Raw genomic sequence first — 25,170 nt, 5'->3', positions numbered from 1 at the left:
GCTGTTGCCTCAAAGGGATGTGGTGAGACTCTGCTGCACTTTGGGGAAAAACAAGAATTAAATCCAAACAACACCGATCCATGCACCGCGGCTGTGTGTATGAACTGGAATTTAAATTTGTGTCTGTCACTGCCTAAGAAAGAAATCTGGGCCATGATGAGAGTTTGTAAGGGGAAACCAAGCTATTCCCCCTCAGAGCCACTTTCCTAAGCAATGCCTGGTTGCCAGTAGCTTCCTGTCTGTTGTTAGTTTTTCTTTTCAAATACAATTTAGTTTCTGCAGGCCAGTGGCTTTTAATGATTTCCTTTGAGCCCATGCATCCTCTGGAGCAGCCCTCTTCTCCCTTGACATTTGATGTGGGAATGTGTACGTCAGTATTGTTACTTAAACAATACCCTTCAGGCATCGATGCTGGGCCCTCAGATAAATCACAGATGAAAATGAAGTAGAATTGCTTGATAAAAAGTCTGCAGTGTGCTGGCATGCAGGGAACAAACTGCACAGAGTCCAGGTAATGGGAAATTCTGTGTGTTATCTGAAGACCCATGTAATTAATGAATAAGAAACCTGTTTACTCTGAAAATAGATGGCAGAGTTGCTATAATGCCTTTCTGCTTTGAATGCTGAACAAGTATCTCCAGAGGAATAAAAGCTTTAGCAGCTCAAAGTCACATCTCAACCAGAAAGGCGGGTTGGAGATGGCACTGAGCATCTGAACTGTTTTGCTTTTATGAAGAATATGAAATCAGCCTTCCTTCTAATAAACACCTCATTTATTTTCTTTTGGCTCCTAAGCGATCTCGTTTGCAAATCGTGGTGCAGACAAACAATTAGTGGATTCGATTCAGTGCACATGCCATTGCCAAGCAGGAAACGAGCACGCCGGGCATGAATAGCATCAATCTGATTTTCAGGCATGTGCAAGTATCTGGCACTTCACAGAGCTTTGCAAACAGGCTGTACTTCTGCTTTTTGCCTCTCTTTCCCTCCCAGTCATGCTGCTGCTGTATTTGCGTGTCACAAAAGGCTCATGGCTTCCCCGTTAGGGCTGCTGGAGGCTTGGTCGGCTTTTACCGTGCTTAGTATTTTATCCCAGCTATTTTACACGTGTGGAAAAATGCACCCGTGCAGATCTTGGCATTGCAGCGTGCGCTGGGAAGGGGAGAGCTGTCCCTTTAACCACGCAGAGCATGTGGCTGTTTTTAGTTAGAGCTCTTTTAGCGAGTTGTCTCAGCACATCAGGGCCCCACTTTCATCATGCCTGGCTTTTTTTTTTTTCCTTCTCTTTGAGTCCTAGAAGTCAGAGGCCACGGGTGGGGGGGTGACAGAAAGCAGTGACCTCTGCATAAGTGAGGGACCAGATGGCCACTCCTCTTCCTCTGAGCCTTTCTCCCCTGGCCCCAGGGCATAGATCTGTGACCTTCGCTTTAACTGAATGCCCAGACTGTGTGACTGGGACTTTGACATGCTCTTTAATAGGCATACATTATCCCTCTATTGCTAAAAGCCCAGAAAACTGGGTTCATTTAGATGGAATTTAAGTAAAACTGTTTGGATTGGTCTTGCTATCCCCTAGCTGCCTCCCGCTAAATTGTTGATCTTAGTGCTAATGAAGGGAAATGCACTTACAGACAGTCTGGGAAGCATTTGATTTGCAAAGTTTAGAAAAACCCAGTGTTTTCTGACAAATGAGGTGTGCACTCCTGGTGTGAGCTCACTTGTGTGCCCACCCACGGCACAAGCAGTGCTCTGGTACTCTAACCATGTCAAGCCCTTGCCCTCTGCTGCTAGACTGGCTTCAGTTTTGCTATGAGGTCTGTCTCTCCCAGTTAAAGAAAACTTCTGATGTGAAACAGTGTCAGAACATGGATTTGTAGTCTCTCACAGCATTTGCAGGCACAAGGGGGAGATGTAATCACTAATACTTAATAATTCCTGGTTCGAGCCTTACACATTGGTCTGATTACAAGTGTGAGCCAAGCTAGAGCATTGCAGTGTGGTAACATCCCATGGTATTGGGCACAGGATTGATGAGAACAGGGAAAAATACCCCAAGGAGGAGAAGTTGTACTTGACCAACTGAAAATGGAGAAAAGACTTTATTCTCTGAATTTGAAATCACTGTGTTTTTCCTCAGTACCCCAGTAACTGAGAAGTTAATCTGATATTTCTGTCTGGTCATAGGTATTGTTAGAGGAGGCCAGGCTCTCCTTATAGCAATTTGCATAATGGTAACTGTGCTCTTCAGGAATGTCCTCGGGAGAGACTGGAAAGACACTCTTTTCCAGCACAGTGGAAATTCAGAGTTATGTTTTTCTGCTAATGACCTGCAAACATTGCTGCTGATCAGGCGTGGATGGCCTCCAACCTCTGCCAGGCAAGCGGATGCTGAGGAGGGTTTTATTAATGCCTACCATTTCCGAAGGGTTAAGCACATGAAAGTTATTCCAGGAATTTCCTTTCCAGGGCAGACCTAGGGAGGTAGGTATAAGCAAAGGCCAGTTCAGCCCTGCTGAAAGTGATGGATACAATTCTCTTTGAAGTTCCTGGGAGCTGCATTTCCTCGCTTCGTGGCTGAATTGAATCCAGAGATCTTCAACTGTGAATCTGTAGCCACAAAACACGGATTTGTGACATCTGCTGAGGTTCATCAGCTACTGAAGGTGGGAAGGGGAGAGTAAAAAATATTCCAGGAACGCTGGTGCAGATGATACCCGAGGTTTGATTGTTCGCAGCTCATGTTCCTGTTTTCAATTAAATTAGAAAGTATTTGTGGATGAAGTGACCCATTAGTTGGGTAATAACACTACCTTATCACGCCTGCTTATCAGTATTAGTTATGCACTATAAAACCCATCCCAAAGCCCTTGGGGGAATCAATTAAATTGGAGGGGGAAGCTTTGTGCACATGTTTGATGGAGCTGCCGTGAGATGCATGGGGCACATTTGTGCACCAAACTGTTGCGCTTTTGGGGCTGAGAGTGTTTCTGAGCTAGCACATCAGCCCTGCCTGTAAGCTGTCAGCATCACACATCTTTGTAGACTCTACCAATTCCTCTCTGAGCAGAAGAAACAGGCCATAAATTTGCTGATTATGTGCATTTAGGCAGAGTAGCTCCCTTAATGGCCTTTACGATGGCTGCAGCCGCCAATGATGGAGTTTTTGCATCCCCAGTTTCTAATAGTAGAGGGTTGCTTGTTCATGCTGTACATCCTGTTAAATAAATCTGAGCCAGTGGTAACTGATTGCTGATATTAAACTGCAGAGGGAGAGATGAAAAATATTTTCCCTGTCTGCTTGGAAAGCTTTGGATGGCTTTGTTCAAGTTTAGTGGTTTGTTGTGGTTTTATTTAAAGAGGAGATAGGAAACACTGTAAGAAATAGTCTTGTCTCTCTTTGCCAGTGTTTGAGCTGAGCAGCATGTAAGGGAAACCTGATTTAATGACATATCAAATAGAGAGCTGCTTCTCATCTGATCCCTCTTTGAAATGCTGCTGAGGAGTGATGCCTGTCTGCATCAATAATTAGACCTTATAAAGAATTTAGGCTCTGGTGGCACAGGGAGCTGCAGTGGCTGATCACCTGGAAAGGACTTGATTTCCAGGTAAAATATCTCAGTGTAGTGATTGAATCTGCTGAGGTTTCAGCTGACCAAAAGGAGACAGAGAAAATCAACCATCTCTGGAGCCTTTCAGGGCTGCAGTAGAAGGAGAAACGTGGTGGTTTGACTTGTCCATTAGATCTGTCATCCCTGTGGCTGCAAAATGGCAATGTTCCTCTCAGCCAGCAGTCAGAAGAGGTCAGAGGGGAGAGCTGAAGTGTGGACTGATGTGGGGCTCCTCACCACAACCCCTTCACCCCCCCTCAACCTCCCCTGGGGCTCAGCTCTGAGCATCCTCTCCTTGCTTTGAACCTGAGGAGCCGTCACACCTTAAGGTCAGGCGAGGGGGCCCGTTGGTGGGTAGGGGGAGGTGAAGGGAGCAGGATGTCATTTTGTCATTAGCCAGGCTTCAAAGGCAGGCAGGCCCCGGGGAGGCGGGAGAGGAGCTGTGGGGTCAGGGGGCCTGTGAGCCCCTTGCCAGCCTCCCTGCCAGCCCCTTGCCCAGCCTTCCTGCAGGCCAGCTCACCTGGTGCACAGCTGCTCCAGGAGGAGGGAGCCCAGGGAAAGCAGAGGGATGGAGAAGGCAGTGTGGGGAGAGCCTTTTACCCCATAGCCTGCCAAATTCGGTGTGCAGTTTTCAGGCTGGGCAGATCTTTCATGGTGCTGGGATGGTGGTGTGAAGCCCTGCCTGTGTGAGAGTGACTGTTGAAAGCATTGAACACTGGAGCACTGCTGCCTAGAATGATTTAGTTGGGTCCTGAACATCTCTTGGAGACTCTGGAACATGATTTAGGCTTGCTGGGGGTGCTCCATGTCCTTGTGTTTGTACATCCTGCTTTGGATAGACTTCAGCTTTCTTGAGTCAGGTCCAACCCCAAAAACTCAACAGAGTGGGTTAAAAATTACAGGATTGCCAAAGGATAAGAAAACTACCCTCATTTTGGTGTTGTGAATTTGTGCTATGGATGTTTAGAGGATACTTTCCTCTGCAGCCAGCAGGGATGGGTTTGTTTATTCCAATAAGCCAAGCTCCTCCTGCTGGTCCCCACGAGTGTGGCTGGGAAGGAACTCTGGCCATTGCAAGGCTGGAGATCAAAGCACATGTGTTGGCAATACTGGGAGCGTTCTGGGATCAGATGGTCTTTGACCTGCCCCTGCAAAGTCTGAGGGCCCTGATGCAGAGGGCACATCAGGAGCTGATGGGATGAGGGGCAGCAGCTTCAGGAACAGCTGGGCAGCGCATGGAGGAGCCGGAGCCAGCAGAAACATGGCACAGCTCTCAAGCTCCTTCCATCCTGCAGCCTGATCAGGCTTGTGTGCTGGTAATTAGGATGTTTGCTGTCATTTCTATGTGTGTGACAATGCATATTCATCAAATATGTAAATGAACACATTAAGCTATTTGCCTAAATCTGGATCCAACAGGATGGTGGAAATGAAGTGCTGTGGGAGCAGCACTGTAAATGATTCCCTGATACACATGTCACACTGGAGTTCTGCACACCCTCTGTGGGTGCTTTGGTGATGCAGAGAAGGGTCTTGCACACTCTCCATGGGTGATGCAGAGCAGGAACGTGTTTAGCTTAATTACTGCAAGAAATCCAGGCATCCTTTCCTCTGGAGCAGGATTACAGCTGCATTTACACTGGCAGCCCTCAGGTGGCCTCTTCTGAGTGAGGATGGGTAGGAGGGGTGGGCAGGCAGGCAGGTGAAGATTTATCCGTGGAAAAAGCAAAGCTGCCTGTGCACTAAATGTGCCGGTGGTCTCCAGTGAACAGGAGCACACGCATGAAAGTTTGCTTGGGCTTTGAGATTCCCAGCAAACCCTCAGCACAGCCTCTGCCTCCAACACATCTGGTACTACCAAAAGGAAAATGCATAAGGCCTGTAACCCTTGCCTGCAGTAGCTTAACAATACCTCTGAGTATTGCTTCAAATACATATAATAAGTCTGAACTAATAAAGTAACGAGTTTATGAGCTTTTTAAAGATTTTACTAGATGAACAGCGAGCCTAATAACATTATTCAATTTCTTAATATAAACAATGTATTTGCTGTGACCTCTTAAAATATTCCTAACTTTAACTGCAGAAAATCCAGCGTATGATTTATATTTCTGACTGCTGGAAGCTCTGGCTTCCATTATCTGTGTACGTCGCAAATCCAATTATGTAATATCACTGAGATAAGGCGTGTAATGTTTCACATCTAATTGTTCTAACATGCAAATTTTTTCCAACGCTGGTGGATGCTGGATTAAGAGGAAAGCAATGGATGTTTTTCATGGGTGTAGGTTGTGTGGGTGGAATGGGGCTCTCTGCAGGCAGCTGGATGTGCTGACCTGGATGTGTTGTGTGCAAGGTCTCTGAGAAGCTCTCTGGGAATTGCAAGGGTGATGTTGTCTTCTGGATGAATGAAGTGTTGGTTAAATGCAACCAAACAGCAGCCCCTTGCCTGAATGGGGAGAGCTGTGTATGGCTGCAGAATATTTCACTGATCCAAGCATTGTGACTCATTTTTTTCTCTACATAAGACCCATGCCATGGGGTTTGATTGTCCATGTGCTTCCATATGAACAGACCAGCTTGTCTACAGCCTTCTTGCCCTTGCCAGGGAGCAGCTGTGAAGTCAGGGTGTGGGCTGAATGTACCCCTGGCAGACAGACTGTGCCTGCTGACAGTCCAGGGCACCCAGTGATTCACTATATGAGATCCAAATTTCACACCCATTTTCTAGGTGATTTACATGCATAGGTAGGAAAGAGACCAGAGACCTAAGTTCTGGTACATCTTGTTAAACAGCAACTTGTGTGCTTTGTCCCTTAGGTATTACCATCACTGTCTGAACATCCTTGGACATGTGTGCTCATCCAAGACTGTGTAGACTTAACTTCAGAGCTGGCTGTGTCCTTTTTCCTTGCCATGATGGGGTCCCATCCACCTGCACACCCAGGGCAGGCATGAAGCCAGTCAGGACTAGACAGCTCTCAGATCTCCCCTGTTCCTTTCTCAGAATGCAACCAAGGAGCATGTCCTGACATGGGAAGAGGATGGCACAGAAAGAGGAAAATGGATGTCATCTGGGAGACCCAAATTTTTATCCTTGGGACCAGAACAGACACATTAATATTTGCTCACATTTGCAGGAGGGCAGACTTTGATAGCCTTCCTTGTTGACCACAGCACAAAGAAACATGGAGATGTGTCTAAAACCGAGGGTTTTTTAGTAGGATTTGTATTGTCCATGGTTGAGCTGACTGAGGGAATTTAAAGGAATCATTTTAAGCAAAACATTGGGGTTATTTGGCCCAATACACTTGAACTTGTCCTACACATTGATTGGGAAGTACAGGCAGAATTTCTCAGCCTCTGCTCTTCCTTTTGGCCCTTACACTGACCCTGCCAGGTTTTGGTGCTGCTGTGGTGTTGGTGACATTGTCCAGATTCTAGTTCTGGTGCTGGTATTTGGCTCTCCTGAGGAAGTTTTCCACGAAATATCTTACAGCCACTGGGCATTGTGCTCTGGACATGAATAGGTCCCTTTCAACCTTGTTTTATTCATCATCAGCAAAGCATGAAATTACAGTGGAAATGCTAATAGATTTCCTAACAACTTGGTATCTACTTGGGTGAAACAGTTATTTGTTGACTAATTAGTAAGTTAATTGTTTTATATTTTATTGAGGTCAGGTTGCTGTTTTAATGTAGAGGGAGGAGGTGTGGGCTCTTCTAAACAAGATGCTGCTTTAATGAGCAGTTACTAAAGAGTGGGCTAAAGAAGTGTAGGGAAATGGGAATGGTATCTCCAAAGGAGCCAAAGGGATGAGATTTGGGAGCTGAGACAAATCCTGCTGGTGTGCTTGACTTTCTCTGAGACCATTAGCAGAGCAGGCTTCTCAGCTCCCAGAGCTGCTCACAAGCTTTGGGCACACTAATTAAAGCCATTCCTGACAAAAAAAACCAAAAAAACCAAAAAAAACCCAAAAAAAAAACACCACAAAAAAACCCAAAAAAACAAAGCAAAACAAAACAAAACAAAAAAACAACCACAAAAAAACCCAAAAAAACCCAAAGCATTTTGCAGAAGGAAAGGAATGACCTCTCCTTCCTGGAGTTTATGATTGAATGTATGAGTAACCTGGCCTTGGGTTTCTGAGGCATGAAGTCTTTTCCCTGGCTTGATTTATGTCATTTTAAAAAATAAGTTTCCTGTTCTCCTCCTTAGTAGTTTGCTTTCTCCTTTCTTCCCCCTCCTGACCCTGTGTTCATGGCCAGGAAAAGTTTCCTGGATTTAGAAACAATCTTAAAAGATAACTATATGTGGATGGAGGCTGTAGCAAATCATTTGGGATAGGCTCCTCCAGGATAGTTAAGCATATTGCTTTGATGTTTTTCCATTTCCATGTCCTTCCTGTCCCTTCTTATTAGGGCTTTGTTATAATCACCTGCCTTGGCCCATCCTGTCCTTACTCAGCTGGAGCTGTGATGTGAGTCAGTGGGTTTGTGCCCCTTCTCACACATTCTGATGAGCTTGTCTCCCATGTAGGAGGGATTTTAAAATGAAGGAGCTCAGAGTTAGCTTAGATTTTGAGATTAAATCCTTCCCTGTGAGGCCCTGGCAGAAGGTGCTCAGAGAAGCTGTGGCTGCCCCATCCCTGGAAATGTTCAGGACTGATTTGGACAGGTTTTGGAGCCTGGGGTAGTGGAAGGTGTCCCTGCCCATAGCAGGGAGTGGAATGTGTTGGGCTTTAAGGTTCCTTCCAACCCAAATCATTCTGCGATTTTGTGATTGTTTATAAAGTATTATTCTGTCAGAATCACAGGGCAGACAGTGAGAAATACTATTGCTTGCAGACAGACAGCCTGTTTTCTGCTGGCTCTTCCTCCTTCCAGCTGGAAATACAGTGTGGAGATACTGCTACCTGTTGATGTATTTGTGTGCTGATAATCCTGTGTTTTTTTAAAAAATTAACTTAAAGTATGTCCAGCTCTGTAGTGTCATCTGTTTTGGCCATACACCTGTAGCAGTTTGGCAGTCCTGGAAATGCAGAGTTACAAGTGAGAGGTCTGTGTCCAGAGGGATGTGTAGGTAAACCTACCCAGTCTGTGCCCAAATTCACCCAGTTTTCCACTCCTCTCATACTGTAAAATTAAACTGTAAAAGGCAGGATAGATGCCAGTAGATAAAGCTGGTACCAGCTCACTGGAAAAAAATAACCTAAACAATACACCCTATCTTGGTCTTGGTTGCCTTTGTTTTTTTAATTGCCTTATTTTTCAGTGGCCTGGGGTTTTTTTTTTGTTTGTTTTGTTTTGTTTTTTTTTTTCTTTTCTTTTTCAAATAACCAGGTAGCTTTTAAGTTTTGGTAATGGTAGTTTTCCTGTGCTGTATCCAATAACCCTCTGCATTGATTACCTGGCAAGAACAATCCCTAGGCAGCCAGGGAAAAGGAGTATTTTTACTGCCTGCATCCAGGCATGACTCCAGTGTTTCGTGCTACCACCAGAGCTAGGATGGGCTGTGAATACAGATCACACCTCTCCTTTCCCTATTTTTCCCAGGCTTCTCATTGGGAAAAGGGCCTTTGCTTAGAAGCCACCAGGGAAGTGGGTTATAAAAGTTTTATTGGTGAGGCAGAAAGATGTTTCTACTCTTGCTGTTCCTTGGGAAATAAGAGAAGGAAAGATAGATAATGTTTTGTCTCTTTATTAGGTTGGGAAATCATCTATAAAGCAGAGGTGTATTTCAAACCAAGCCCCCCACGTCTTTTGTTAATGCCAACTCAGCAGCATCCAGCTGGGCAGATGAAGGGTTTGGATGATGTAGGACTTTGAAGGGATCCTGTTTTAGTGGGATGAGAGCCCCAGAGGAATCAGATGTCTGGTGAGAAGACCAGAGCCACCAGCCTGGGCACCCTGCACTCATCCCTTGCAGTTTCTTGCAGCAATGCTGCCAAATGATAATATTCACCTGTGACAATCTGCAGGCTGGAAAAACTCATCCTTGGGGGAAGCTACCTGCCTGGTGGGTAGAGTAGAGCTTGTGCATGCTCAGGGGTTGTTGGTAGGACACTGAAGGATAGCAGTGAACCGTAAAACGGCCTGAAAAGTGGCAAGTCCAAGTGAAGTTATGCGGCTTAAAATGTTTTATCACGTCGCATGCCAGGGCTATTAGTCCCCTTCTGTGCTTCTGTCAGGCAGCATGGCAACCAGCAGTGAAGCCTTATCAGATATTAAAACCTGCTTTTGAAATTTCTCCTAGAGCAGAATGTTAAATCAACCTCTTCACAGTGATTTTTTTTTTTTTTTCCTTTCTTGTGCTGTTTCCTGCCTGGCAGCTTTACCTTTACTTCCATTTCTCTCTCTCGTTTTCCATCAGCTCTATCTGTAACCATTTTGTGTTTTATTGAGCATGAATGAATAGTGATGCCTTTTAGATGAGTGATATTTTCATCTGAAGATGCTTGTTTAATATAGGCCTCCACTCAGCTGTTACCCCAATGGTGCTTTGTGTTTACGAACAGATTATTTCAACTAGCTTGAATTTGGAAGCAAATTTTGCATGAGGAGGTTTTCTCCCCTTCTCCTACCCCAGGAAAAATTCTGCCTCTCTTCTGGTGGGATATTACTGACCTGGAACAGGCTTCAGAGGCAGTGTGAGCTGTGTAAGGGCTGCAGCTTTGCTCCTGGGGCTGAGTGTAACCTACGCCTACCATATGTTACCACCCTCCCCTTTAGGTAAAATGGGGGGGTTTTCTGCCTCCCTGCAAATGATAGCAGAGACTTTAATCACTCAGGCTGCTGTCATGTGGGTCTCAGTGCATTTGGGAATAAAATTTTCCATCTGTGGGGAATAGGTTATGAATTCAAAGTCATTAGAAGGGGTCTGGGCTTACCCTTGGTGCTGTAAGCAGGATCTCAGCTGTCAGTGACAGTGATGGATCCCCAAATACCTGCTTGTTGCAAGGCATCACTGCCACCCCCAGAGCTTCCCTGGGCTGTGCAACAGCAGCTGGACCTGGGGAGGCTGAAATGTGCCTCAGTTGTTAAAAGTTTGGGTTTTACATGGTCTGAGGTTTGTCGCAGCAATTCCCAGGAGGCCTCTGCTGGTGGAGCTCACTCTGGGGAGGTATGTGGTGGTTTTTTGGCACTGATGATAAGTGGCACTGCTGTTTACAGGAACTGGGCTCCCATCAGTTCCATGAAGCCAGTGACGGAGGGCAGAAACAAAATTCCTCCTTGAAGGTTGACTTTCCTGTTTGCACCCAGATGGAGGGGGCAGATCTCTGTGCATTGCTCCAGCCAGAGCTCAGTCTCTTCAGAGAGCTCTGACCTGCAACAGATATGGATCAGCATCCAGATGTCCCTAGGGTAGCACCTGGGAGAATTTGGAGGCACAGTTGTGTTAGGTGCAGGGGAAAAGGAGGGATTGTGTGTCCCCCTGGGCTGAAGATTCCCTCTCCAGCACACATTTCCATGCCTTGAGAGCACTGTGCATCTTTAACCCCCTGTGGCTTGTTCTCTTGATCCTCATGCAACAGCTAGCAAGGGGAGAGGCTGGAGCTGAACTCACATCCTTGACAAGGCGCTCAGCCAGTCCTCTGCTGCACCAGCACTGACTTTTCCCTTGTGATTCATTGCCAGGCTCTGCACCCTTGTCCAGTGCCATAGTGCTTAGGGAATTCAGACATTCATGGCTGCAAACGTTCCTCTGGGACCTGCGTCCTCTGGGGTTCACCCTGCCAAAACCATCGGGGCTGCTCCTGCTGCCGAACTTGGCCCAGAGCACTCACATCGACACCTCTATCCCCTGCTTTGCCTGGATCCCAGGCACGGTAATTTCCCAGCCAGTCTGCTCCGTTAGGGCATTACAGGGACATTAGTTAACGAGGCTGGTTCGGAGAGCACGGTCTGAGTTAATCTGGGCTGTCCCCGCTGCTGCAGAATTCGCATCTGGGCGGGGCTGTGCCTCTGGCAGCCGAGCTGCCAGCGCTGGATGGAAAGGGCAGCGCTTCCAGAACCCCTCGGCACCGATTTGTGCTGCGGACGAGCGGGGGCGGCTCGCAGCGGCCCGGCCCTGCTGCGGGCAGCGCTGCGCTGCGCTCCCCTCGCCGCCGCTCCCCGCCCGAATCTCTCGCGATCGGGCCACGCATCTGCATTAATTTCGATGGCTTAATGTGGGGAGATCATCAGCTTGATTTCCCCTGTGGCTCTGGAGTCAGCTGGGGCTCCGGGCCTCCCATTAGCGGCCCAGCCCGCTGCCAGATGGCGGGTGATGGCTTGCGGAGGCTCCGGAGCTGACGTGCCCCATTGTGCGAGAACACAAAAGCAAGCCGGGCTGGATGTTTTTTTTTTCTTACCCCCCTTTCTGCTTTCATTTTCTTTCAGTGCTGTCACCCTCACAGCTAATTCCTGCAGCTCTCTTTATTTATTTATTTGCTTTGTGGAGGCGAGGGCTGTGAAGTTGCTGACAGTGTTTTCCATGCGGATGCTCCTGCCTTGCACCACACAAGTATCTTAAGGACTTTGCTTCTCCTGTTTTTTATTCTCTTCCTGAATATGCATGTGGGGTGCACAGTCCCATGTGCATGCGCACGCTCATAGAACATCATTGGACATTTGGGTCACATAAACAACTTATTAGGGTATTACAGTGAGTCTCTTGGGGGGCCATTATATGCCATGAGGTTTTGTTAAGATAGATTTAATTGCCTGCCTGAATATTTCAGGTGTTCCAGCAGTTTTTCAGGTCTCTTAACAGTCTGTGCTACAATCACCTGTTTGTTACAGAGTTTTCATCTCTTTTGTTAATACTGGAGGGGCATCTGTTTTGGGCCGCAAGTGTTTTCTCCTGATGAAGATGCACATTTCAGGAGGGAGAGGACTGATTCTTCAGGTTTGGTACAGGACACACTGAGCATCCCTGCAAGGGCCCCCTGAAGGTCAGGCTTACAGGGCTTTGGCTCTGATTTCCCCAGTGTGCTGCAAACACAGGGGCAAAGCTCAAGTTCAGAGCTCAAACTCACTAAAAATGCCCCTCTGCAATCCCTCCCTTCAGGTGCAGTGTTTGACCTCTGCCTGCTCCCTAAAACCCACATCACTTTTGCAGTGCTGCTGCTTGGCATTTATCATCACTCCAGCCCACGCAGCTTTCCACATTCATGTGGGCATCCCAGACTTAAGCTTTAATTAAAATGAATTTTCATGCTGACAGAGAGCTTAAGTGGCTAAATGATGTTAACCTTGGCACCTGGATGGGGAATGAGTCTGGGGAGCAAATGAGAACAGCAAGTGCATGAGCAGGGATGGGGACAGAGGAGTCCCAGGCAGTTGCAGGACTGTCTGGCTGCCCCATCACTGACAGTCTTTGAAAGGAAATGCTGGTATTTAAGTTTGAATTGTGTGGCTGCCTGACTATCCAGTATGTCTTCTAACTCTTCCTCCTTTGGCAGGAGCTGCAATGTCAGGGTTGAGCTCTTCTCCAGGCTTGGCACTGTATGCTGGGTTTCTTTTTCAGCACCTCCTCTTGTCTTTTGTCCATGGCACTGAATTTTATTGCCAGGGGTTGTTTGGTAGGATGAGTGGAGATCAGTGGAGGGTACAGGGACTTGGTGCACTTGCAGAGGGCTTAGGTGCTGGTAGTCACAGGAGAATCTGTGACTCCTAGCCAGGGAACCACTGCTCAGGTGGTCTGGCTGCCTTCCCCCCACAACCTGCCCGAGTTTCAGGGTGCACAAACATAGGAAGAAGCAGAAACATTTGGGTGAAATATTTGCAAATTTTACAGTAGGATCTTTTACACAGGCTCTTCCAACCTCTTCTTTTCCCAACAAATTGATAAAGCCCCTCCTTGTAGCCCTTCAAGCTGATAGTTATCTAATCCTGGAGCATCCCATGGGAATGCTCTTCAAAGGCTTCCTGAGCCTCACTGCCCTCTCCTCCTGTTGCCCAGGGCTTCTTGACATATCCTGTGCCCATAAACAGTACCAAAGGTCTTTGCAAAAAGAGGAGAGGCACCACCTGAGGTGACCTGTGTTTGTTTAATCAAGGATAAAAAAGCAAAAAAAAATTAGAAGCATCTGAAGTATATATCTGAATGCCTTAGCAATGTGCTCAAAGCTGAAATTTAGTTTTGCTTGACTGCTCATTAAAAAAATTCCTCACATAAAGAACTTGGTTAGTTCTCTGTGGCAGTAAGAGATGCATATGCAAAGTTCTGTATGTGCCTGTGACACAGTACAGAGGTTGGGTGATGGCAGGTCACAGTTGTGGCTCTCCCATGGGCACAGCCAGGTTGTTTTTCTACCGTATTGAAACCTGGTCTTGTAAATCATCTTCTATCAGGAATCTCACCTGGCGAGCAAAGCCCTGCTTGGTGTAGCTCTAGGTGTAGTAAACCAGAGAGCCTGTCAGGAAATCAATGTGTCCCCTTTTTCTGTCACTTTGCTTCCTTGATCTGCTGCTCTGGGATGGTTCAGTGCTGGTGCTGATTTCCCAGGCAGTGTTGTCCCACCAGCCACCGCTGCTCAGCACGTGCTGGAAAGGACACGCTGATCCAGGAGCAGCACTGCAGGGTGATGGCAGTGCTGCCTCCTTGACCTGTGACTTTTCTCCTGCCACCTCTTTTCAATGAGTCCTCAAAGGTAATGAGTTTAATTTGATAAACTGTGCCCAGGGTGAGGTGTCACAGTGGGTTTAGGTGATAAACCTCCCTGTTTCTTATCGACAAGAAGCCAGTCCTCCCTGGAGAACTGTGTTTTCTGGAATGCATCACTGCTCCTCGGGTTCAGTGGTGGTTTGATGATAGCGAGGAAGATAAAGATGGTGAGATTGCTGGTTTCTAACTCTGCTATCACTTCCTTCCTCTGTGTCACCATCTTCCACATCCTTATCTTTAAACATTTTCTTGTATCCTTACTTGTATTTGTCTGCCAGGGTGGTGATGTGTCTCCCAGTCATATTTAGGATGCTATGGGGTGCACAGGGAGGAGAAAAGGTTCACTGTGGTGGCAGAGGTGCTCTGATAGAGTGGCTTCTTCACATTGACCTGGCATGAAATGGAAGCTGCCACCTTGTCGTGGGAGTGGGTGTCTGGAGGGACCCTTGCTCGCAGAGTCCGACCTGTGTTGCCACCCCCATACTGTATCATAAAATCATTGAATCCTAGACTGCGTTGCATTGGAAGGGACATTAAAGATCATCTACTTCCAACCTCTTACCATGCTCAGGAACACCTTCCACCAGATCAGATTGCTTCAAGCCTTGTCCAAGCTGGCCTTGAACACTTCCAGGGATGGGACATCCACAGCTTCTCTGGGCAGCCCGTGCCAGGGCCTCCCCACCCTCACAGGTTAAAATTTATTCCTATCATATGTCCACATAGGTGCACATGCATACACACTACTGTGTCTACTCTGACAGGCAATGCTGGGGTACAGCCCCAGGTGCACCCATCCCAGCGGAGGCGCAGGAAAGGAGTTAACACTCACTGCCTCGTGCACAGAAATACAATCCCCATCTCCTCTGAGCTCCCAGAGAGAAATCAGTGAAAACATCAAACCGCACGTCCTGTACCGTGGGGCCGATACGCTGGAGCTATGAACTTTCTCTTTGAGGTGGTAATGGTTTGGCTGGCAGCCAGGAGCGGCGGCGTGAACGGAAAGGGGGACTTCCAGAGATAAGCTATTTCCAGCCAACGGGGCTTCTCGCCGCGAAATAAATAGAAGAAACGACGAGCTCTACGTCTGCGGTCATGTGTCCTGCTTTCGTGGATTTGGCCTCTTTTCTGAAGAATGGCTGTAATTCAGCTTGAATTTCCCCTGGATTGCTGCCAGCAAAATAGGAAGCTGTTGCTATTGCCAAGGAGCGAACAGGAATTTATATAGTAACTCAGCCACAGGGATGAGATGACAGCTAACGGCTTAGCTGCTGCTAGGAGGAAAAGCAGACCTGGGAGGAACCTGGATTTTCTCAGGATCACAACAGTCAGTCCTTTCTACAGCTTTGACATTATCCCTTTCAATCTGGACTGGGCAACATCAAAGCACAATATCTGTGCTCAACACCAAGAGATGGAAGCAGAGCAGCTTTCAGCATTTAGAAAAATCACCTGTGTTTGAGTGAAATTCAGAGTTAAAATGAGCAGAAAAGAGCTTTAGAGCAGTTCTTTGCAATGCTAACCCTGTGCCCCACTTGCTCTGGCTCAGTGCTCTGATCCTGTGGTCTCTCCTCTCCCTGTGCACAGGGGATGCTGAGTATTTCCCTTGCTGTGATGTAAGGCAATTCCTCTGTGGGAATCCAGCCTTTTGTGATTATTTTTCTATTTAAATAACTTCTTTAGTTATCGTGTGCACCATTTCTACTTCTGTGTCATTCCTTAATAAAGGAGGGGAATAGTTTATCATGCTCAGCAGAGTATGGACGTGGTGAAAGACATACTGTTCTGAAGGATTTAAAGTTAATTTCCATCGGACAGAGAGACCGTTGTTTGGGGTACTTCCACAGCCGCCTTTCCTCCCTGCTCTGGCTGCCTTGGGTCCACAGGGAGCCTTTGCCTTGTGTCTTTGGGCAGCTTTTCCCCCTGCCTGGACCCCATGTGCTGGGAGGTTTGCAAGTCTGTAATGCTTTGGGGTCTGAGGGATCCAGTTTGCATTTAGGCCTGCTGTGTGATGGGACACAGCAGAGAGGTGCCTCTGGGTGCCACAGAGCCCATCACCTCTGGCTGCCCACTCCACCATGAAAGCCAGAGTCTCCATGCTGTGCTTGGGTTTTGGCCAAGACCTACGAGATGCTTTGCTGTATGTACTGCCACCCCTTGGACCACCAGATTCGGGAAAGAGATCATCTTAGAGGCAGTTTCACCTCTTCCAGGCACTCCCCAGCTGCTGCCCAAGGGAATATCTCAATCTGTACAGCAGGCAGAACGGGCTGCATCTCAATTTGCCATGGGCTTGGCCATCCCATCCCAGCCAAGCATGATGCCTGTAGCTCAGCAGCACTGAGCCCTCACTGAGCTCCCTTGCAAAGCTCCCACCTCAGCAGGGCTGACCCTGCTGCAGCAGGAGGAAAATGAAGAGTGAATTGCCAGCACTGCTGCTGTTTGCTGTCGACCCGATAAAAATGGCACCTTGCCCAAGTCTTCTATAAATCACAGGTTCCATTTGGAAAGGAGTTTTCTGTGGTAATTAATGAGCCAGTATAAAGACATTAAATGGAGAATGTGTAGTGATAGAAAGGCTTGTCATTCACTGAGCCATCTTCCCCCATGTGAATAACCACAGGGGAACAAAGGCCAAACTCCTTATAGACTGAAGTGCACTATCTCTGATAGCTGGGAATGAAGTAATTCTCTGAAAATAACAAAGGCGCAGTGAAATACATTAGTAAACTAATTACAAGAGAGCTGGTAAAAACAGATGCTGAAAATTTAAAGCTATTACTGGAATGATTGCTGGCAGAAAAATGGGGGCTGACAACAAAAAATTAAAAAATGCATCTCATTTAAAATTCATTAGCCTGTAAATCAGGACAGCTCCCTGTCTGAAAGCAAGGCTGATGGCATTTCCGTGGGCAGCCGTGATGAAAAGCTTCCTTGCCTTCACCTTTACGGATTCCACCAGTGCCTCTGGAGATGCCAAAACAAAGTGTGCGCTTGTCTGTGAGCACAAAAAGGCAGGGAAGCTGCTGACTTTGCTCAGGGAGGTCTGAACTGGGATGTTTCTACTCAGAGGTGTTGTGAGGGCTGCTGAGGATAACACCTCGTGCTTGCTTGGCTCGCTGCCCCTCCGAGCTGATGAAAAGCAGGATGGCTCGTCCATCCGCGCTCGATATTGGAAGGAGTTGGCTGCAAACAAAGTGGTCCAGGGCCAAAACCAGCTGTGTGGGAGCTTCCTCTTTTACTATCTCCATCAATATTTGGGAGAGGGATGGAAAACATCAGTATTGTGCAACAAATCAAAATGGTAACTATGTAATTTGTCTTAATTGTGTGTGTCAGAGTAGGAAAAACACGAGGAGCTCTGGATTTTGGCATGAGAGACCTGCCTGCTGGCAGCATACTGCATGCTTTGCTCTGCCCTTGCTGAGCCAACCTTTCCCATAGGCTTGTGGACAGCTTGCCTTTCATTTTCTCATTACTTCAGGGGTCTGCAGGGGCACTTGAGTGGGATAAATCATTGCTATTTTGCAAAGAGCTAATGTGTGCTTTGGAGGAAAGTCCTGAAGAAGCCATTGCTGTGAATGCAACAGGAGGGGATATCTTCTGTGATGCTGGAGGGGAGGCCTGCTTTAGGGTGGAGGAGCCTCGTGTGATGCTGGGGTTTCTTAAGAAGTCACCCCACAAAAATACAGGAGCCCTTTGTAGTACCTCTGGGCAGGTGTCACAGCAGCCAGTGTTGCCTGGCCAACACCACCCTTGGTGCTGGAGCCCTGTGCAGTTGTCAGATAACCCTTCCTGCACTGCAGAATCATCAGCCCCATGTGCAGTCCACCCAGGCAAATTAAGAGTTGTTTATGACATTTAATACTCCCCCTTCCCTCCAGCAGCAGGGCAGCAGGACCACAGGTTTGGCTTCACAAATGGTCGCCTCAGGATACACTAAATGCTGTCATGAGCCAGAGAGCAATTTCATCTTGAAAAATTACTGCAATAGAGCTCCCTGATAAAGGTCTCTCCCAGCAATGCCTCCCTCACCACCAGCAACTTCTTCTCTCCCTGAAAGCAATTTGAGAGCGCTAAAGGGGCTGTTTGTTAGTTGATACCCCTGCAAAACAAGAGGGTGCTGGAAGATGAATAACTACCCTGGGCTGTCTGCTGGGCACTTGGCATAGCAGGTAACATGATGGGATGCTGCCATGTGCTCTGAGCATGGAGGGAAGTGAGAAATATGAAATGAGATTGCCAAGATGCATCTTTCAAAGTGGTTTATAAGGCGCAGCATTGCCTCATGGGTAGAGTGTGCTATTGGTACTCAAGGGAGGGATGATGTTGGGTTTTATTTGTGACCATGGGTGGCACTTAGTGCCTGTCCCTAAAATAAGCAATGACTTTATAGGAAAGGTGTGAGTGTGCTCAGACAGCCCTGGTTGCTCACTGCACCTCAGAGAGGGTGTTTGTGCCAATGCACAGGGACTCTCTGCTCAAGCTTCCAGGCTGGGATGATTTCTGGCTGCAGCAACATTGTAGTAGGTCTTGGGTCTCAGGAAGCAGCATTTGGGCAGTGCTGCTGCACAAGGGAGAGCATGGCAAATGCCACATGCTCTCAAGGGTTTCCTCTGGCAGCTCCCTGGTGCTCTCTGCTCCCCTAAGTTAAGACAAATGGGTGGTGGGCTGTTGAATGTTGGGCATGCTCCCTCACATGTTGTACTGGAACAGTGTGGGGACAGTCTCTCTCTAGAGGTGCAGCATTTTGTGAGTTTTATAGAAATGGTGAGATACTGCAGTATAAAACAGTCCTTGGGCCATAGGGCCCCTGTTCATTTCCATGCATGGTGCAGAGGCTGCATTTATCTAGTCAAAAATCTTTCCCACTCACAGGAGACTACCCCTACATCAACAACTGATGGTGGTATGGTTAATTTTCCAATAAGTGAGCTATAATAAATACCGTGAATATACAAAGTTCTCTGGGACTGGAATATGGGTTTGGAGACACCCGTGATTGTGCAGGAAAGACTGGGTGTGCTGGCAATGAGCAGCACATTCAGTCATGCTCAGGAAGGGGAGTGGAGCTGCAGTGCAGACATTCAAAGGGTTTCCAGGTGCCACCCTACAGGGACCTTTTCAGGAAGAACCCATCATTCTCCCACAGCTTGGTTCCTTCGCTCATGCAGGGTGGGTAGAGCACCCAGGGGCTCCTGAGGATGTTCCCTCTGACCCCTGCTCTGCATGCAGCGAAGATGTGTTCATTACTTTCACAGGATATTTATCATCCCTGCACGGAAGCAGCCCCTACAGGGCTCTGTGCTTTTTTCTGCTTCTGAAAGCAGCAAACCCAACAATAAGTCATGGGTCAGTAGCGCCCATCAGGGCTGTTCATTGCGATGCAGCGGGGAGGTGACCTGAGCTGGATTTGGCTCACAATCATTTAATGTGTTATGCAAAAAGTTGAGAAGCCACAGTCCCAGACCAGACAAAAATTCGCCTCCTGGTTGACTTGAGTCATGAAGTAGTAGATTTCCCCCCCTACTCTTCTTGTAAAATATCTGTTGCATGTTCCCTCCCATGGGCAGCTGCTGTGTCCCACTGTGAGGCATTATCTCTGTTGTTTCCCTTTACATCCCTGTCCCAGGAGCTTGGGACAGGAGAAGAAAACAGGCCAGGTGGAGACTTTGTTCCTCAGCTAGAGAGGTCTGTATGATGTGCTGTCTCCTCAGCCTGTTTTAAATTCTTCCAGTCAGCTTTGATTGCGGGTGAAAACAAGAGACACGAGGATGCAAAATGCAGAGAGAACAGAGCCTGCACCGTCCTCCATTCATGCTCTGAGCCATCCTGTTAGCTCCAGGGGAAGAAACCAACTGCCAAAGCCAAAGAGGAATAAGCACTTGTTTGCAAATATTCCAAATAAAAAGCGTTCAGGACTGACCATTTCCCTGTACCTCTGCACAGACCAAGGTGCGTCATCCTCCCTCTTTTATCTTACCAGGTTCCTCTTAAATGAACTACATTCCTCTAAAATGTCTTCCTTGCTTCAAACTCTCCTGAATCTTGCAGCCCATATTCTTTTGAAATCTGAGGCTCAGCATGGACAATAGAGATTTGGGATTTTCCCTGCTACGATTAGCAGACAGGGACAGAGAGGATTTTCCTCTGTGCTGGGAGAGGCACGGCTGCTTTTTAATATTTCCCTCCCTTTCCAAAGCTGAGAGAAAGGCGATTTTTCTTCCCTTTAGATGTGAGCGAAGGGCCCCGCTCCTGCTACTCCTGGAGAATTAAATAGATAAATGGGCGGCGCTGTTGTTCACGCTTCACTATGCACAAAGCAACTTGCATTCAAAATTGGGCTGATGGCAGTTCAGCAGCAACCTCGCACAATAGCGTCATTAGACACGCAGGGCCGGCTTGCAGGCGCAGAGGCTGCTCTGCAGCTGGAGTAGCCACTGAGCTGGACTGCCATGGGCTTGTTTTTTAGCTTTATAAAAATGCATCTTTATTTAAAAAGTATAGGAAGAAGATTCAGTGTCTTTTTCTTAAAGGCTTGGGCAGGCGTTGCTGTTTGAAGGCAGGGGGAAGAGAGGAGAGGATGGTATTTGTGGTGTCCACACACCCCCCATCTTTTGTGCTGGCTCCTTCTCACTGGCAAATTTTCTATTTCCAGACTGAGGAGGGGACAAATAAGACCTGAGTCTGCAGAGCCTTCACCTGCTGACTTCTTTGAGAATGTTCCCTGGCAGGTTGCTGACTTAGTGGTGAAGGTCTCTTAAGCCAAGAGGGAATTGAAAATTTAATCCCTCTGCTTGCCTTGGCACTGGTGGCTTTCAGGAAAAGGAGGTGGGTGCTCCGTGAGTCTCACAGATATTGATTGTTGGTTCTGCTGGAGCTGTCAGCCTGATTTGAGAGTGGTTCAAGTTTGGCATTAATTGGCATGGTGTTTGTTGTGTTTTAAAAACAACCCTGGCTTCTGCTGACCTGAGGAGGAATTCAATTTTATTAGTAGAGAAATTCAGTATAAAAATCAGCAGCTCAGGGTTGTTGGAATGCAGCCAATCTTGGAAGGGGACAGCTTGCCCATGGCTTGTACTCTGCTCTGGGCAAATAATTTACCTCCCAGATTTCAATTTCCTCAGTTGTGGCAGAGGTAATGAATCCTGCCTTCCTTGGTAGGAGCATCTGGAAGCCCAGTACTCCAGTACTGGAGGCACATCCCTGTAAAGCTCTTGTTCCTTATACTATGTTAACTGAGAGGCATTTTAAGCATGTGCCTCCATTGGAAAAGGTCTGAATTTACCAGGTTGGTGGCAGAAATGTGGAGAAAGGATCTTCACCTGTGTGCTGCTATTTGTGGACTGTGTGGCATCTGTGGTGGTGTGGGTGCTCACTCCTCCCCAGCATCTTGTGTCAGAGCCAACCTGGATCTCTGTTTCCCTGTAAGTAATTTAAAATTAAGAGGGAATTTGATTGCAGAACTAGCTGGCCTTCCCAAATGCTCTCCTAACACCATGTTTGGCACTGAACCTTTCAAGTCTTCCTCCTTGCCTTATGCCTTCACAATGTTTGTGTTTTAATGACTCTAAAGGCCTGGGATTTGCTTTGACATACCAAGTTAATGTTTTCTTTTTCTATATCAAATCTAGGTCAATCTCTGGCTTAGCACTAATGCTGCACTGAGCAAAAAAAAGGATTGGCCACTAATGGTTTCAATTTATTTTTTTATGGAGTAGAGAAAATTTCACTCGATAGCTATTTTCATTTTTATTCCATTGGCCTTTCCACTGGGCCTGTTGGGATGGAGAAAGTGCTTATGATTTGATTAGAGGAGACCCCAGAATGAATCCTCTATGAATATGGATGAGGATGAGAGTTGCTGCTCACCTGTGTCCATAGGATATACCTTCAGGGACTGCATCCCAGTGGGGGTTAAGTGGTGGGCAATCCCAAGCATGGGAGTTTCTTTATGGAAGAGCCTCACCTGTGATCCAGCATCACCCAAGTTGAGGTCCTTAGTTATATAACACAGCAGAAGGAGACAAGAAGAGTAACTCCTCTGCTTCATGTGTTTGTGTGCCTGTAGACAGTCAACTTTCAATCTGCCTTTAGCCTTGGGCAGGCTCCTCCATGCCTGCAGCATCAAAGGGCTGCTAGGACTATTCCCTGTCTGCTGTAAGCCCTAATTTTGTCTTTCTGTGCCCTATGGCAGTTGCTGAGTACCACAGCCAAAATCCAGGTGGGATGATAGCAGAAGCGCTGAGATATCACAGCTTGGAGCATTAATGTGGAGCAATGTGTGTGCATGTGATTTATGTTATTTTTATGGCTTGATGACACAAGGAGATGGCAAAGGGAAGTTTAATGGTGGCACTCAGCCCTCTGATGATGGTAAAAAAGGCCTGGGGCAGCACCAGTCCCTCCATTGGCACATGGATGCTGCATTGCTGGATGGCAGAGACCGCTGGCAGATGGATTAGTGAGTGCCTCCCCTCTTAGGAGCTTGTGGATGAATATTGTGATTGCATGTATTTATTTTTAAAATTATTATGGCCATTAGCATAGAAATGAGCTGCAGCTCCCTGGCTGCTGGCCAACCCCACCCGGGCTGACGTGCAGCTCTCCTCCTTGGCGGCTGGAACAAAAGCGCCTGGCTGGTAACAGGGTCCTGCTGCTTGCCACAGGAAGACAAGTGACAAACAGGAGCAAACACTACTGCATGAGTTTGTTACAGCCAGTTGGGACACATATAAAACCTCTCATGGGTCAGCAGAGAATTAGCTCCTCCAGGCAATGCTGTGTGAAGCAGTTGAGCTCCTATCCCTCTCCTCTCCTTCTCCACGGCAATTTATTCCCAGGCTGAAGACCCAGTAATCACTCACATTGAAGTTTTGTTGCTGTTTTACAGGAGATGCTCCAAAAGTCTTTTGTCTCTGCAACTGTAAATAAACTCATAAAACTGTTTTAAAAATAGCATTTTGTAGCTCATTGCATGAATTTTTAATGCATCTTCTGCAAACCAGCTGGTCTTGGCAAGGGTCACAGTGTTTCCTAGGCATTTAACATAAAACTGTGCTTCAAAGCCACATTATAGTGTCGTTGAAGAGTAATATTTTACTTAACATCCTCATAACTGAATTATTTATAACTTGCCATGTTTTATTCATGATAAATATTAATACTGGTGTCTTTAAGAGTAGAGGTTATTGCTGCAGTTTTACCTATAAGAGGTGATATTATTGAAATAAGGGAATGGCGATGAATTCTGTAGCCAGCAGAACGAAGTCTGTGTTGGGGCTATTCTCATTCACACCTCCCTCTTTTATCAACCCTGTCAGCCTCCAGAAAACCTTAGTACTGAACACCTGTACATTTTAAAGGAATTTTCCTACAGGCATCTGAATCCCTGCTTTTTGAAAAATTATCTTAGAGAGCTTTGTGTCATTCTCAGTAATTCTTAGATTAATTTCTTGGTGAGGATCTATAAGCTTGGGCTCTGCAAAAATGCTGACCCTGCTCTGGGTCTCCAGCCTTGAAATGTTCTGCAGGCTCCCTTGAGCTCTCCTGCTGCAGGCATCTTTTGAAGCATCCCTTGCCACCTTGGAAGCAGCATCACCTGGTGATGAGAGATCTCCTAGCAGCCTTGAGTTCCTTTCCATGTCTGAATGCTCTGGGCCACGATCAGTCTCATTTCAAGGCTAAATCTATATGAATTGGGTAAATTGCCATTGCACCATTGGGCTCCATCCTATAATCCTATACCAGAGAGGATAATTGCATTGGCTTTTATCCTGGGAACGAGAAATACAATTTTCTGTGCTCTTTCACCTTGTGCTGGTGTGTTGCCATCTGGCTGGAACATTATGCAGCCACTCCCCGGTCTGGCTCCCGATGTGGGGCTGGCTGCCCATCCCACCCTCATACCCACAAAACCTTCCCAACCCTGCAACTGTGCAGAGCTGGGTCTTTGCTCCGTGTTACTCCATCAGCTTAACAAATCTGCCATCAGCGGGTTGAGAGCGGTGGTTGCGGGAGCAGCGCAGGTTAATGCAACACATATTTAATGTATGATTGCTAATGGCCATCTCCCATCTGCCTGAGCCCAACTGCAGTTTGCAGATGAATGATTAAGCTGCCCTGACACATAGGCAGCTTGTTCCTTAGCAGACCCACAGTCATTGCATTTGACAAGGTTCTCTTGCTGGGGAGAGGGGCATCATCAGGCTGGGGTGGCAGAGCAGGAGGCTCTCCTGGAGTTTGTTTTGTATGGTAATGCGAGAGACCTTCCTGTGGATGCAGCACTTTAAATGAATCATGAGCTCAATAACCACTGGGATGTTTATTAGCTTTGAATATGTTTATTGCGGAGTCAACAGGCAGCACCTTCCAATTAATTAATAGTAATGATTACAGTATTATTTATGTAGCTCTAGCAGCATGCCAGAGTGCTTCCACACAGTGGTTACAGCTGTGGCTTGCTGGAATGTGCTGGTCTGTATTCACCCTGTGTGGGCGTGCTGGGGCTTATCATTTGCTGTTGGGTGGCCCCAGCCCCAAAATCCTCATTTTGCTGAGCTCTTGGCAGCTGCTCTTTTTTTTGGCGGAATCCTTTTGCTCCCCAACCTGGGCTTGTGGCTGTTCCTACTGTGGTGCTGGAAGGCAGAGTATGCAATGAGCAGGAGGACATGCAAACAGGTGAAAATCGAGGGCTGTATGTTTCACTAGGGTATTTTGGCATTCTTCTGCTCAAGGTATTTAAATAGGAGTCAAGCTGTACATATCAGAAGGATATTTACAACAGGTAAGACACTGATGGCAACAGAAAGAATCTGTCTCTCTTTAGATGTGGACTAGGATCCAAAGACTGCTCAAGCTATTGGGAATGACCTCTGATAAGTGCCAGTGCAGTCCGTGTTCCTTGCTGCC

At 47.1% G+C, this 25,170-nt stretch overlaps 1 protein-coding gene across 1 annotated transcript in view; it reads left to right on the top strand.

Moving 5' to 3' along the window:
• Positions 1-25,170, top strand: part of IGDCC3 (immunoglobulin superfamily DCC subclass member 3) — a 95,826-nt gene that overhangs the window by 31,662 nt on the left and 38,994 nt on the right. The gene's annotated exons all lie outside the window — the stretch shown is intronic.

The sequence above is a fragment of the Lonchura striata genome, chromosome 10, assembly GCF_050655825.1.
Source record: "Lonchura striata isolate lonStrDom1 chromosome 10, ASM5065582v1, whole genome shotgun sequence".
In the NCBI taxonomy this organism is placed as follows: domain Eukaryota; kingdom Metazoa; phylum Chordata; class Aves; order Passeriformes; family Estrildidae; genus Lonchura; species Lonchura striata.
Note: the sequence above shows the minus strand (reverse complement) of the source record. Positions and strands in the feature narration are given on the sequence as shown.